The sequence below is a fragment of the Balaenoptera borealis genome (genome assembly GCF_965194805.1).
Source record: "Balaenoptera borealis genome assembly, chromosome: 3".
Taxonomy (NCBI): domain Eukaryota; kingdom Metazoa; phylum Chordata; class Mammalia; order Artiodactyla; family Balaenopteridae; genus Balaenoptera; species Balaenoptera borealis.
In genome coordinates, this window is record NC_138866.1 from 139,606,545 (window position 1) to 139,618,940 (window position 12,396).

Genomic DNA, 12,396 nt, shown 5'->3' on the forward strand with positions numbered 1-12,396 from the left:
GCAAATCGCCCCCCTCCCAACACACAGCTCTGCACATTCACTACCAAATGCAGAGACAGCATCCTTCTCCATCAAGATTTCTGCTAACTATTTCCACTTTCAGTAATTTGCCCCACCTTCACAGCAGCCTGTATCTATCCTGTAGCATGTTCTGCTTATAACTTGGTCCTAAGTAAGTCAAGAAATGTTCATGTTGAATAACAAAGGACTTGGTTATCTCTCTCCTTTCAAAGCCAGTATGTTGTCTAGCACCAAAATTGAAGGGAGTTGTTCGAAGTAAAAAGACTACATTTCTGAGGTTCCCTTGCCTACAGAGGTGGCCATGTGATTAGGTCTGGCTGAAGGAATGTGACCAGAGGAGAGGTTTCATTGCAAGGCATCTACTTCTAAGAAGTGAGTGGATATTAGAACCTCTTGAGGCACTATTTCCCCTGCTGCCAGGGCATAAGTAGAGCCACTTGGAAGGAGCCTAGTTTCCTAAATGAGCTGGTGGTGAAAAGCTGCCTCCTAACTGGGAATACAGGAATAAGAATTAATCTTTATTTTGTTAAGCCACTGAAATTTGAGGTTTGGTTTTTTTGGGTTTTTTTTAGTTGAAGTATAGTTGGTTTACAATGTTTCAGGTATACAGCAAAGTGATTCAGCTATACATATACATATATATGTGCATATATATATTCTTTTTTCAGATTCTTTTTCATTCTAGGTTTTTACAAGATATTGAATATAGCTCCCTGTTTTATACAGTAGTTCCTTGTTGTTTATCTATTTTATGTATAGTAGTGTGTATCTGTTAATCCCAAATTCCCAATTTATCCACCCCCTACCAAGGTTTGTTTTTTTAAAGCTGTAATAGCTACCTTAACTAGAACTTTAGGTCAGTTATTGATTGATTGATTAATTGATTGATTGATTGTACCAGCTGATACAACCCTCTCCTTTGTCCCATTCTGCCTCTCTGAGTGCTTCTGTCTTCACCCTGGTGACCTGCCCCAAAAGCAACACTGGTCAAGGTGATATCTAAAACTAAGCAAAGTAAACATTTTGACAGTGGCAGATCCTTCTCTCTAAAGAGCAGTATCTTGTGAAATGTATAATGTTATCCTCCTTCACCTGTTGAAGACAAGAAGATCCAAGAAGTGAAGCAACTCATCCAAGTTTTCACAGCTAGTAAGAAGACATATAGGACCTGGTTGGCCAATAAGCATGTGAACACCTCATTGACAATTAGGGAAATGAAAACTAAAATCCCAAGATATACCTTTGTACCCACCAAAATAGCAAAAATTAAAAATCAAGCAATCCAAGTGTTCATAAGGATGTGGAATGGTGGTGTACAAACTGGACCAACAAATTAACAACAACTGGGCACCAGAATAAAAAGTGGAACATGTAGATACATTATGATCCAGCATTTCTATTAGTGGACAGACTATCTAGAGAAATTCTTGCACATTTGCATCATGAAATATGAACCAGAAACGTTTACAGCAGCACCGTTTGTCATAGCAAAACAGTGGAAGCAACACAAATGTACATCAACAGTAGAAATGGATGAATAAAATAGGGCACATTCATACAATAGAAAGTAAACAGCAGCAAAAATAAATGAACTTCACTTCTATGCATCAGCGTGAATGTGTCTCTGAAAAAGAAAGTTGAGTGAAATAAGGAAGTCACAGTGGAAGGCATACAATATTATTCCATTCATATAAAATTTTAAAACAGGCAAAATAAACAATTTCAATGTTTAGAAATGCAGTCACAGATGGTAAAACTCTTTAAAATAAAGCAAGAAAAAATAATAATAATTATGCCCCACTCACATCTCTGTTTAGACCAGTGATTGCCAGAACACTAACCTTTGATGATTCATCAGCCTCACCTGCTTTGTTCAGCTCTTTCCCAAACGTCTCCTCTGGTCCCTCCACCACACCTCACTCTGGAAGCAGCAACTTCTTCGTTATCTTCTTTAACTATTCCTTCAATTGCTGGACCTGGGGTCTCTGGTCTTCTTGAGCCCCACTGACAATTTCACACCATTACACCTCCAAATACCAACTTGTAATAACCTACTTTCAAATCTGTGTCATCTGACTTCACTGTTCTTGAATCCTCTTTGTTGCTACCATCCACCAACCTCGCAGTGACTCCCCAGTTGACTGAAGGCATCAGCTCCTGGCTCACACTTTCTCTCCATCAAATCACCCATCATTTCTGATGCCTTTAACATGCACATAGGTGAGTCATACAACCCGGAGGCTTCCCAGTTCTTAGACCTCCTCATCCCTAAAGACAATCTCCTTTCCTTCCAATTTAATCTTTCACTCCTATGCCATACCTTATCATCGTCAGAAATGGCCCCACCTCAAAAATAACGAATTTTTGCATGCACATCATTCTCCAAACATATCCTCAAGTTCATCTGCTCAAACACTCTCATAAAATCAGTTTTTAAACCACAATGAGATGTCTTAACTATTGATCTCATCACTCTCTCACTATGTATCAACACCCTCTGTTTTAAACTTTCAAACAAATTTTCCTGTGGGGATTAATTTTAATGAGGTGTAATCAACATACAATAAACCACATATATTTGAAGTGTATAATTTGATAAATTACAAATAAAGTTGCAATGAACAATCATGTATAAGTCCTAGAACAGGAATGGCTGGATCACACAGTAGACGTACACTTAACTTTTGAAGAAGCTGGCAAACTTTTTTCCAATGAAGTGGTACCATGTTACATTCCCACCGCCAATGAACAAGAGTTCCAATTTCTCCATATCTTCCCCAAGATTTGGAATGGCCATTTGTTGTTGTTGTTGTTTAGCCATTCTACTAGGTGTAGAGTACCCTCCCCTTTCCCCTTGTCTTCGTATCCAGCTGAAAACCCATAGCTCTTTATTACCTCATTCCTTTTCAATGACCCTCAAATCCCTCGCTCTTTTCTCCCTCCATTGCACTCATACAGAAAGAGCTACAATATTTGTTGTACACCTATTCACTTTATTTGTGCCTGTACCATTGCAGCCAAGTGTATTTGCAGAAAAATCACTCTGAAAGGAAATTAGATGTCGTTGTAAGTTGATGAACTCTGACCTTAAAAAGTGGTGATAAAAGCTGATTGAGATCTCTTTCATGGTTCTCTATTCTGTGGACTTTTCCGCTTCTCACAATTATATCACACCTCTGCCTCACTGAGAGACCCACTGCTTTTCCACCCCAGCCCACCTTATTTTCAGCTGATGATCCTGAATCATGTCATTGTGTGAACGAAAGTCATCAATGGATAGTCTCACATCTCTCCAGCACAAATCCATGTGGGTCTGTGACAACCTTCCCTTTCTTCCTCCTGAGCTCTGAAAGCTCTCTGATCACATGGTCTCATCAAGAACATATCCTGCATTTATGCTCTCCCTCTCTCCCACATCCCAATCCCTCCCTCTTTAGTGAAGCATTCCCATTAGCTCAGAAACATATTCTAGTGTTTCCCATTACTTAAAAATTTCTCCTTGAACCCCAGAATCTCCTCCAGCTACTATCTCATTTCTGTCACAAGAAACTTCTTGCAATTGTCCCCAAAAGCTGTCCTCCATTTCTTTCATTTTATCCATGCTTCATTCCATTGCTATGTCTTCCACTCATCAGTCCACTGAATTTTCTCTTATTAGCATCACTAATGATTCTAGGTCATCAAAATCAATAGACCCTTTTCTACCTTCCCCTCACTGAAACTCAGAAACATTTAAAATGTTGACTGCTCCATCTTTCCTCAAACACTGCCCTTCTTTGACTTCTGTGTCAATATAATCCTGATTTTTCTCCCACTTCCCTGATCGTTCCTTCTCTGTTTCTTACATGGGCTTCACCTCTATTAAACCTCTGAGGTTCCTCAGTCCTTTATAGTAGACTCTTCATTTACTTCTTTTTTGTGTGTGTGTGAATTTTATTTTATTTATTTTTTATACAGCAGGTTCTTATTAGTTATTCTTCATTTACATCTCTATCCTCTGTTCTCAGATGATCTCATCCATTTCCAAGGACTTAAGTGCCATATGTATGTTCATAACTCTGAGGTTCACGTATCCAGTCAGCTGCCTCTGCCTTCTACATTCAGTTGCCTACTTAGATCTGCATCTGGATGTCCCATGGCATCTAATGGACAACATGGCCAAAAATGAACTCCTCGTGTCCCCCTGAAACCTGTCCCCTGTCTCTATCCCAACCTTTCTCCTTCCAGTTGTTTCTACCAGACTATTCAGGTGAACAAGGCAAACATCTGGCAGTCATTCTAATCACTCTCTCTCCCTTATTATCACAACCCCCGCCCCCACAATGCTACCTAACATATTGGAAAATAGTATTAACCTGCTTCAAACTGTATCTTCAATGCATCCATTTCTATTTCTCCTTCCACCACGATAGTACCAGCCCCCTTCATTCCTTGCCTGGACTTCAGCAATAGCTTCCTAACTGATTCCTCATGTTTCTTTGTTGTATTCTTCCATAGTAGCCAGATGATCTTTTAAAAATATGAAATCGAATTGTGTCCCCAGCATGATTAAATCCCAGTTTCCTATTGTGTTCAGAATTTAAAAACTCCTTACATTGATATATGTACCAACATCTGGCCCCATCTACCTCTCTGCCCACATATTTCATGCTATCCTGAACACCTCTCTGCTCTCAGCCTCCTTCTAGTCCTTTACTCAAGCCACGTGCTTTCCAGTTTAGAAAAACAGAACACCTTGTTCTTTCTTTAAAGGACCTTCCTCCTCTGGGTCTTCGTGTGCCTGACTCCTTATCAGCCTTCAGCTGGTCTCCTTGAGACCACCTCTTCACTACCCAGTATAAACAGGTCCCCTCAACATGCTCTATCTCGGCAAAATTTTTATCTCCTTCACAGCACTTCTTAATTTTCAATTCCTTGTTCATTAATGTATTTATTAGATATTATTTTTCTCCTTCTCTTCTCTATACATTTCCCTGGGGAAAGGGGCTTTGGGGGCTCTTCTCACAATTGTACATTCACTTACTCGGATATCACACACCATGAAAGGGTCATGAATCCTTGTTCTGTGGTACAAGGATTAGCAGCAACACTGTCAGAATGCTTAGTGACTGAGGGCTTAACAAACTGTCAACTTGCACTTGAGTAAGTATTGAACTAATAGACATCAACATGAATGTTGCACGTTCTAGAGTTACGGTTTTTTGTTGCTGTTTATAATCTATTAAATCCATTATTTTCCATTTACCTCACTGATTACTAACTCTTACACATTGTGCGAGGGGTTCTATGTCCTTAAAAATAATTCTTACCAAAGAGTAATTCATCTCAAGTGCACAGGAATTTGTCGTGTTTTTCATTACTTTCAATTTCCTTAACTTTTGCTAATTATTATAGGTATACCTTTTCTTACTTTCATTTGCATTGGCTTTCATTAGAGCTGATAGAGTTACTGCTCTTTTAAAACATTTCAAACCTGTGCCAGGCATAACAGATATGCTGTCAATGACTTAGACTTACATGACCTTGAATTATTTCCAGAATCATCTTCGGTTGTGGGCTGAGTTGATGTCTTTTTGCTCTGGAATATAGTTTTGCTTGTGTCTATATAAATGTATACCATGAAAGCTCATAAGTTGATTTCTGGATTCTAGTCCAACTGACTAGAAAGGAATTGTTTCCTGGTTACTTATATATTATTAACAAGGTCCAAAAGACTTAATGAATATTGACCAAAATCCAACTTAAACTCAACAAAGAGTTGATCTTTATACTAGTTAAAATGTATGCTTCTCTTTTCCTTTTCCACCTCTTGCTGTCTTGTTTTTGCAGTCTTCTCTCTTTCCAAACTCTTCTTTCTATCACTCTATAACTGCTGCACAGACACACTCATCTCCACCACTGTCTTTGCCCTGCCTCCCTCTGCTTGTCCGCCTCTCTCTGATCTCCCATGTTCTCACTGCACCCATTGCATTCCAATATTGTTTCTGGTTTACATGTTCTCCATGGTTAACTTGTTTACCCTTGATATTAGCTCATTATTATAATGCTTGGTGGCTCAAAAATTTCATTATCCAGCTTCTTTGTTGAAATAATATCCCATGACTTAGACTATATTTTTCTATAAAATTCAATGTTTTAATAGTTTACAAAATATTTTACAATATGTGTCCACATTAGCTAGCTATGTGGCATGTAAAGATCATAGAACTTCAGTGCATTGACTTGATCCACTATAGTTATTTTTTGCATTAAAATTAATTTTAAATAATTATACAATAGTATGTAGAGCAAATAATATAATTAAGTTACAATTTATTGTATTATAATTATGTAATTTATTGACATTTTGTGAAACTCTAACCTTAGAGAACTAAGTATTTTTGCTTCATTTATCCTTTTCAGTTTAACCTTTTATTTTTTGCATGCTCAGGGCTGAGCACTGTGTTTTGCTTGTTTTCATCAAATCAACATCATACGAATGATACAATATGTTTTAAAAAATTTGTTTATTTCTTTTTCTCTTTTACAATGCAAATCTTTGAAGATAGTATACTCTTTATGTTCCTTTAATAACCATTAAATAGGGTGATATTATCTAAAAAATGGAGACAGTGCATAGTTCATAGCAAATATCCATTAATCATTTGTTGAGCAAAAGTTTTGATAAAAGAACAGAATAGGTTAGATTCGTTTTAGGAATTGAAGATCAAATAGTGATGGTAGGCGGGACAGGGTGGGGAGCAGGGTGCAAAAACATGAGGAATGAAAGAGCCAAGCGTGGTTGGAGAAGGATGATGAGTCCACTGTTAAAGTTTTCTTCTTTTTTAAAAAAGTTTATTTTATTCACGTATAGTTAATTTACAATGTTATGTTAATTTCTGCTGTACAACAAAGTGATTCAGTTTTACATATGTATATATAGATACATTCCTTTTCATATTCTTTTTTTTTTTTTTACAAGAGATAAATAGACTGACACCAAGCATTGTACATGGATGACCACAACAAAAGCAACAATGATTGCAATTACCAAACACGAAACACACTCATACTATGTCATAATATTGACATTCAGTCCAGTAATCCTCCACTGTAACAGCTCCTTTACTGTGCAGTGAAAATTGATTTGTATATTCTTTGCCTCTGAGTCCTTGTGGGATTTTTTTTTTTTTTAATTCAGACAGAAAGTCACAAAAATTATACTCATCCTCATCAGTTCAGTCAGTCCCATGTAATTAATTTTTTTTTCATCTTGATCTTTTGTTAGCACTTTTATGAGTTCATCAGTTTTTCATTAGAGTTCTGAAAATGCTTATTCATTCAGTTCAGCAGTACAGTCAGTTACCAGAAACCTGTACTTGTCAGAGTCTTTTCCATGAATTTCTTGAAGATGAAACCCTTTTATAGGAACATATTTGCAAAAGCATCAGAGTATACCCAGAACTGTCTTTTTCACATTCTTTTTCCTTACGATTGATCACAGGATATTGACTATAGTTCCCTGTGCTATACAGTAAGACCTTGTTGTTTATCCATTCTGTATGTAATAGCTTGCATCTGCTAATCCCACGCTTCCAATCCATCCCTCCCCCACTCCCCCACCCTCTTGTCAACCACAAGTCTGTTCTCTAGGTCTGTGAGTCTGTTTCATAGATAAGTTCATTTGTGTCATATTTTAGATTCCATATATAAGTGATAGCATATGATACTTGTCTTTCTCTGACTTGCTTCACTTATTATGACAATCTCCAGGTCCTTCCATGTTGCTGCAAATGGCATTATTTCATTCTTTTTATGGCTGAGTAGTATTCCATTGTGTGTGTGTGTATGTGTGTGTGTGTGTGTGTGTGTGTATAGAGAGAGATTTAAATACACATACCACATTTTCTTTATCCATTCATCTGTCGATGGACATTTAGGTTGTTTCCATGTCTTGGCTGTTGTGAATAGTGCTGCTATGAACATTGGGGTGCACGTATCTTTTTGAATTGTTTGTCTGGATATATGCCCAGGAGTGGGATTGCTGGCTCGTGTGGCCACTCTCTTTTTAGTTTTTGAGGAACCTCCACACTGTTTACCATAGTGGCTGCACCCATTTACATTCCCACCACACTACTGAAGCTTTCTATGTGGCTAACCTGCTGAATGATAGCAGGGCAACTGGGGAGATGGGCAGGAGCAGGCAGATTCTGGAGGGCAAGAGATGACCATTGTAGCATGTTGAGCAAGGCATGATATGATGATCTGTGCTTTAGAAAAATAGCTTTGGCAGCCTGTGGAGGATCAGAAGCTGGAGAAGCTGGTTGATGAAGATTTTATCTGAGGCAGAGGCCAAGGGGATGGAAGCAGGGGCCACAGATGAAAGCCATGTTGACTGAATACATCAAAATCAATGTATTTTGATAAACCTCAATTCCTGCCTTTCAGTTAGAAAAATACTCCATTAACCATGTTCTTTAGAAAGAAAATACTGAGATTACCCAGTATTTTTGAAATCTAGTGGGAATAAGTGTCAGAGATAAATGAGACTGTAGCTAGGCAGAGATCTGTGATTTTCCCGCCCCCATACCCGCTTCCTCCATCACCTCTTTCAGTAGGATATATTTCTAATTTTGGAACAGTCTCAGATTCTACTGAGGCTGGGCAGGCAGACAATTCTCTGTTGCTTGACTGCTCAATTAAAATAACAACTTCTAAGATCCATACAGTGAGTTCATAACACTGAAATTAAAAAAAAAAAAAAAACACCCCAAGAGAAATGGTCAAAACTCCTATTACTGGACTGATTAAAAAGAAGACCAGATGAATCCTTTGCAGTACCCTGCAGGGACCAGGCCGACACTGAAGGGAGAGGGCACCAGGGGCTTTCTGATATAGAGGGATAGCTGCCAGAGAGGAAATGGAGATATTTCCTTTTGGAGAAAATCTATTAACGACTCTGGCAGCCACTTGGATAGTGCTGTCTTCTCTAAAATGTATAAACATGCAATCTGAGGGTCGGAATCCCTATTAGCTCATATCCATGCAAATGCAGGGTCTGGCCTCCCTCCTCGATGCTCTTCCACACATATACCAGCAAATATCCATGCACTTGAGGGATCGGCCTCCTCTGGTATTGGAGGCAGGGGAAGAATGGAGGTTCGACTCTCATCTTTCTGCTGATCACACTGCAATATGCTTAGCTGCTCTAGTCCAGTTAATTACCAGCATCTCCCCTTGCTTGCTATCCTTAGGGCCTCCCTTTCCCTTGTCTCCAGGCATGAAAAGTCTGCTTTTCTTCCACTCATTCCAAAAAAAACATCATTACGAGGCTAGCCGTGTGACCTAGTGAGGTTCAGGGTGTGAGACAGAGGGACATCTGCGTAAAACACAATAGAAATCAACGTGAACTTGAATATTAGGTCTTGCAAAGCCCCCTGCACTTTCCAGGCACGCATTCTCTTGGAGTGTTACCTGCTGCTTTGTTGGAAGAGATACTCTCCCTACCAGGATTCTTTCCCTCTGTCACTCCTCTTATCACTCTCCAGTCATTCTGAAACGCACACAGAGTCACCAAGGGACAGATTTCACATAGTAATAATTTTATTAAGAAGACAAATTCGATTGTCTTTGTTTGAACTTTGTCAACTTTTTTAGCAGGAGAGAGAGAGAGAGTGGAGTGGGTTAAAGGAGCTGGCAAAGAGTTCACCAGCTGTTTTCCCTAAACATGAAAGAGCCAATTCCCCAGGTGCCTAGGAGGAATGCTCCTCCTTCCATAGAATGCCACCTTCATTTCCTTCTTTAAAAAAATAATTATTGATTTTAATTCTTCATTATTGATTCTCCCTACCCAGTCCTATGTGGCCAACAGAAAGCCAGAAAACCATTCCCACTAACCTCAGCTGAAAAGGGTAGTCTTTCCTCTGGCCCATGACCCTTCACTGAAACCTCTTGCCTCTAGGACCTATGACGTCTGTACCACTAGTTTGAGCTCTTAGTTCGTGATAAGTCAAGACATCACTTAAGTTTTTGATCAGCCACCGCATTCTTGATGGGACAAGCTATGATCGCGCATTCATTTACCAGGTGCTCTTCCCACTTTCTCTTGGAGGAATGTGTTTGCACCCTTGAGGGCAGACTGCACACCCTTTTTCTCTTGTGTGTTTTCCCAAATACCTGAAGGACTCAGAGAAAATGGTAATTCACTACAGTCTTGAACCTTCTAATATCCACCTCTAAATATATTAAAATAAGGGAAAAGGACTTCAGATCTTCAAAAATTAAATGCACAATTAATTAAGGTAAAATTTTTGTTTGAAAAGTTAGTTTCTCAAAGGCCACATTTCAACACAAGACTCAGTCTGTGCTGTGCAGATAAATTGGTAATTTAATTATACCCAGACTGTAAATGAGACATCTGTGACCTGTACTCTAAATAATATTTTTATGACTTGAAACCAAGTTGAAGCTTAGTGACTGAGAGACTCTGACTCATTATGAATTAGAGAGGGAATGCATGTATTGATGGTTACAAACCTATCAGGTTATAACAATTTGTCTGTTGGTTAAATGTGGTGTCAAACTTACATGGCAGTTTCTCTGAAGTCTCTCTTTAATTTTAACAATAAAAGAAATTGGAGTTTTGATCCAATAGTTCCAGATATAAAAGTGCAATGTTTTCAGAAGTCATTTGATCATTTATTTTGTAGTGCATTTTTTGGATTCCCTTTGATGTCTCAGGTTGATTCTTCAAACAGAAATTCAAATTAAATTTAAATGAGACAATCTGATTGCCTAGACCTGAGAGAGTATTCACAAATATGAAAGAGACAGCAGAGTAGCAGCCCAGTTGTTGAGCTGGAAGGTGGATTGGGGAGGGGTTTGGGGAAGAAGATGAAAAATAATATCAGCTACACTTCGTAGGAGACTCAGCCTAAAGACTTGAGTACAAAGCCCTGAGGCACAATCATCCCATTGAGTTCTGGAGTCTATGCTCTTAATGAAGATAAGATTGCTGTAATTTCTTACCACCTCCTGTTACTCCATAGCCAGCTAGAATCTAACATGCTTTTTAAAAAATCAACTTGCTTAGTTCACTCGTTAAAAGTACCAAGACCTACTGGTTGGGCTTACAGAGTGTAAAGAAAAGTCTATGTTCTAGGCCTGGCCATTTGGCTTCCTAGCTGTGCCTTTTTAAGCAATCACTTTGTGGTAGATTACAGATTACTGAAGACCTTTTGCTGCTTCTCCCAATGAGATGTGGAGTTCGGTTCTCCATCCCTTAAATCTGGACTGTCCTTAGTGAATTGTGGAAGAAGTGTGACTTCCAAGGCTAGTTATATGGAGCTTTCTGCCTTGGTCTCTTGGAACACTCTTTCTGAAAGAAGCCAGCTGCCATTGGGAGAAATCCAGCTCCCAAATACTGCCATGTTGTAAGGAAGGCCAAGCTAACCATGTGGAAAAGCTCCTTGGAAAAGGAAGATACCAGGCCAGTCCCAGCTTCTCTAGCCATCCCAGCCAAGGTGTCAGGCATGAGAGTGAATAAGCCATCTAGGATACAACACAGAAAAGAACTGAGGAATCCAACTAATGCCAGAAATGAGTCCTCAGACATTTGTTCCCAGCCAAGTCCTCCCAGCCATTTCTCTCTCTTCAGTCCACTCCAGATGAGGCCATAATCCTTGTGGTGCAGAGAGGAGCCATCTCTGTTGAGCCTCACCCAAATTCCTGACTACAAAATCTTGAGCATAATAAAATGTTGGCTGTTTTAAGTCATTAAGTAATAGATAACCGCAATACAGTTGGCAGTAGATAACCAGAACATTCTTAGACTCACCATACCTTTGAAAAGTTGGGGTGGGTTGTGGGGGGGAGTGCATGATACCTACTGCAGCAGGCAGTCATAGCTGATCACAATGTCCTTTCTCCCTGTCTGAGCACAGGTTGACCAGCTGAAAGACTACAGTTTTCAGACTGCCTTGTAGCCGGAGGAGACTATGAGACTAAGTTCTCGCAAAAGAGATGTAAGAGGAAACCAGAGATCACACAGCTGGGTAATACTCTTAAAAGAGAGAAGATACAACTTTTATTATTTTCTCCATTCATCCTGATTAGAATATGCACGTGATAGCCGGAGTTCAAGCAGCTACTTTGAACCAAGGGGAAGATAGTCTAAGGTTTGTGGAACATCAAGATAGAAGGATGCCTATGGAGCCATCATATTTACTGTCCTTCTGAATTCTTTTACATGAGTGAGAAATAAACTTTGATCTTGTTTCAGCCACTGATACTTGGGGGAAAGGGACTCTGTTATGTCATACCTAGTACTAAGGCTGCACCTACCTCACAGTTTGTAGGAGGGTAAATGTACAAAATGTAAAATTTATGGAAAAACAT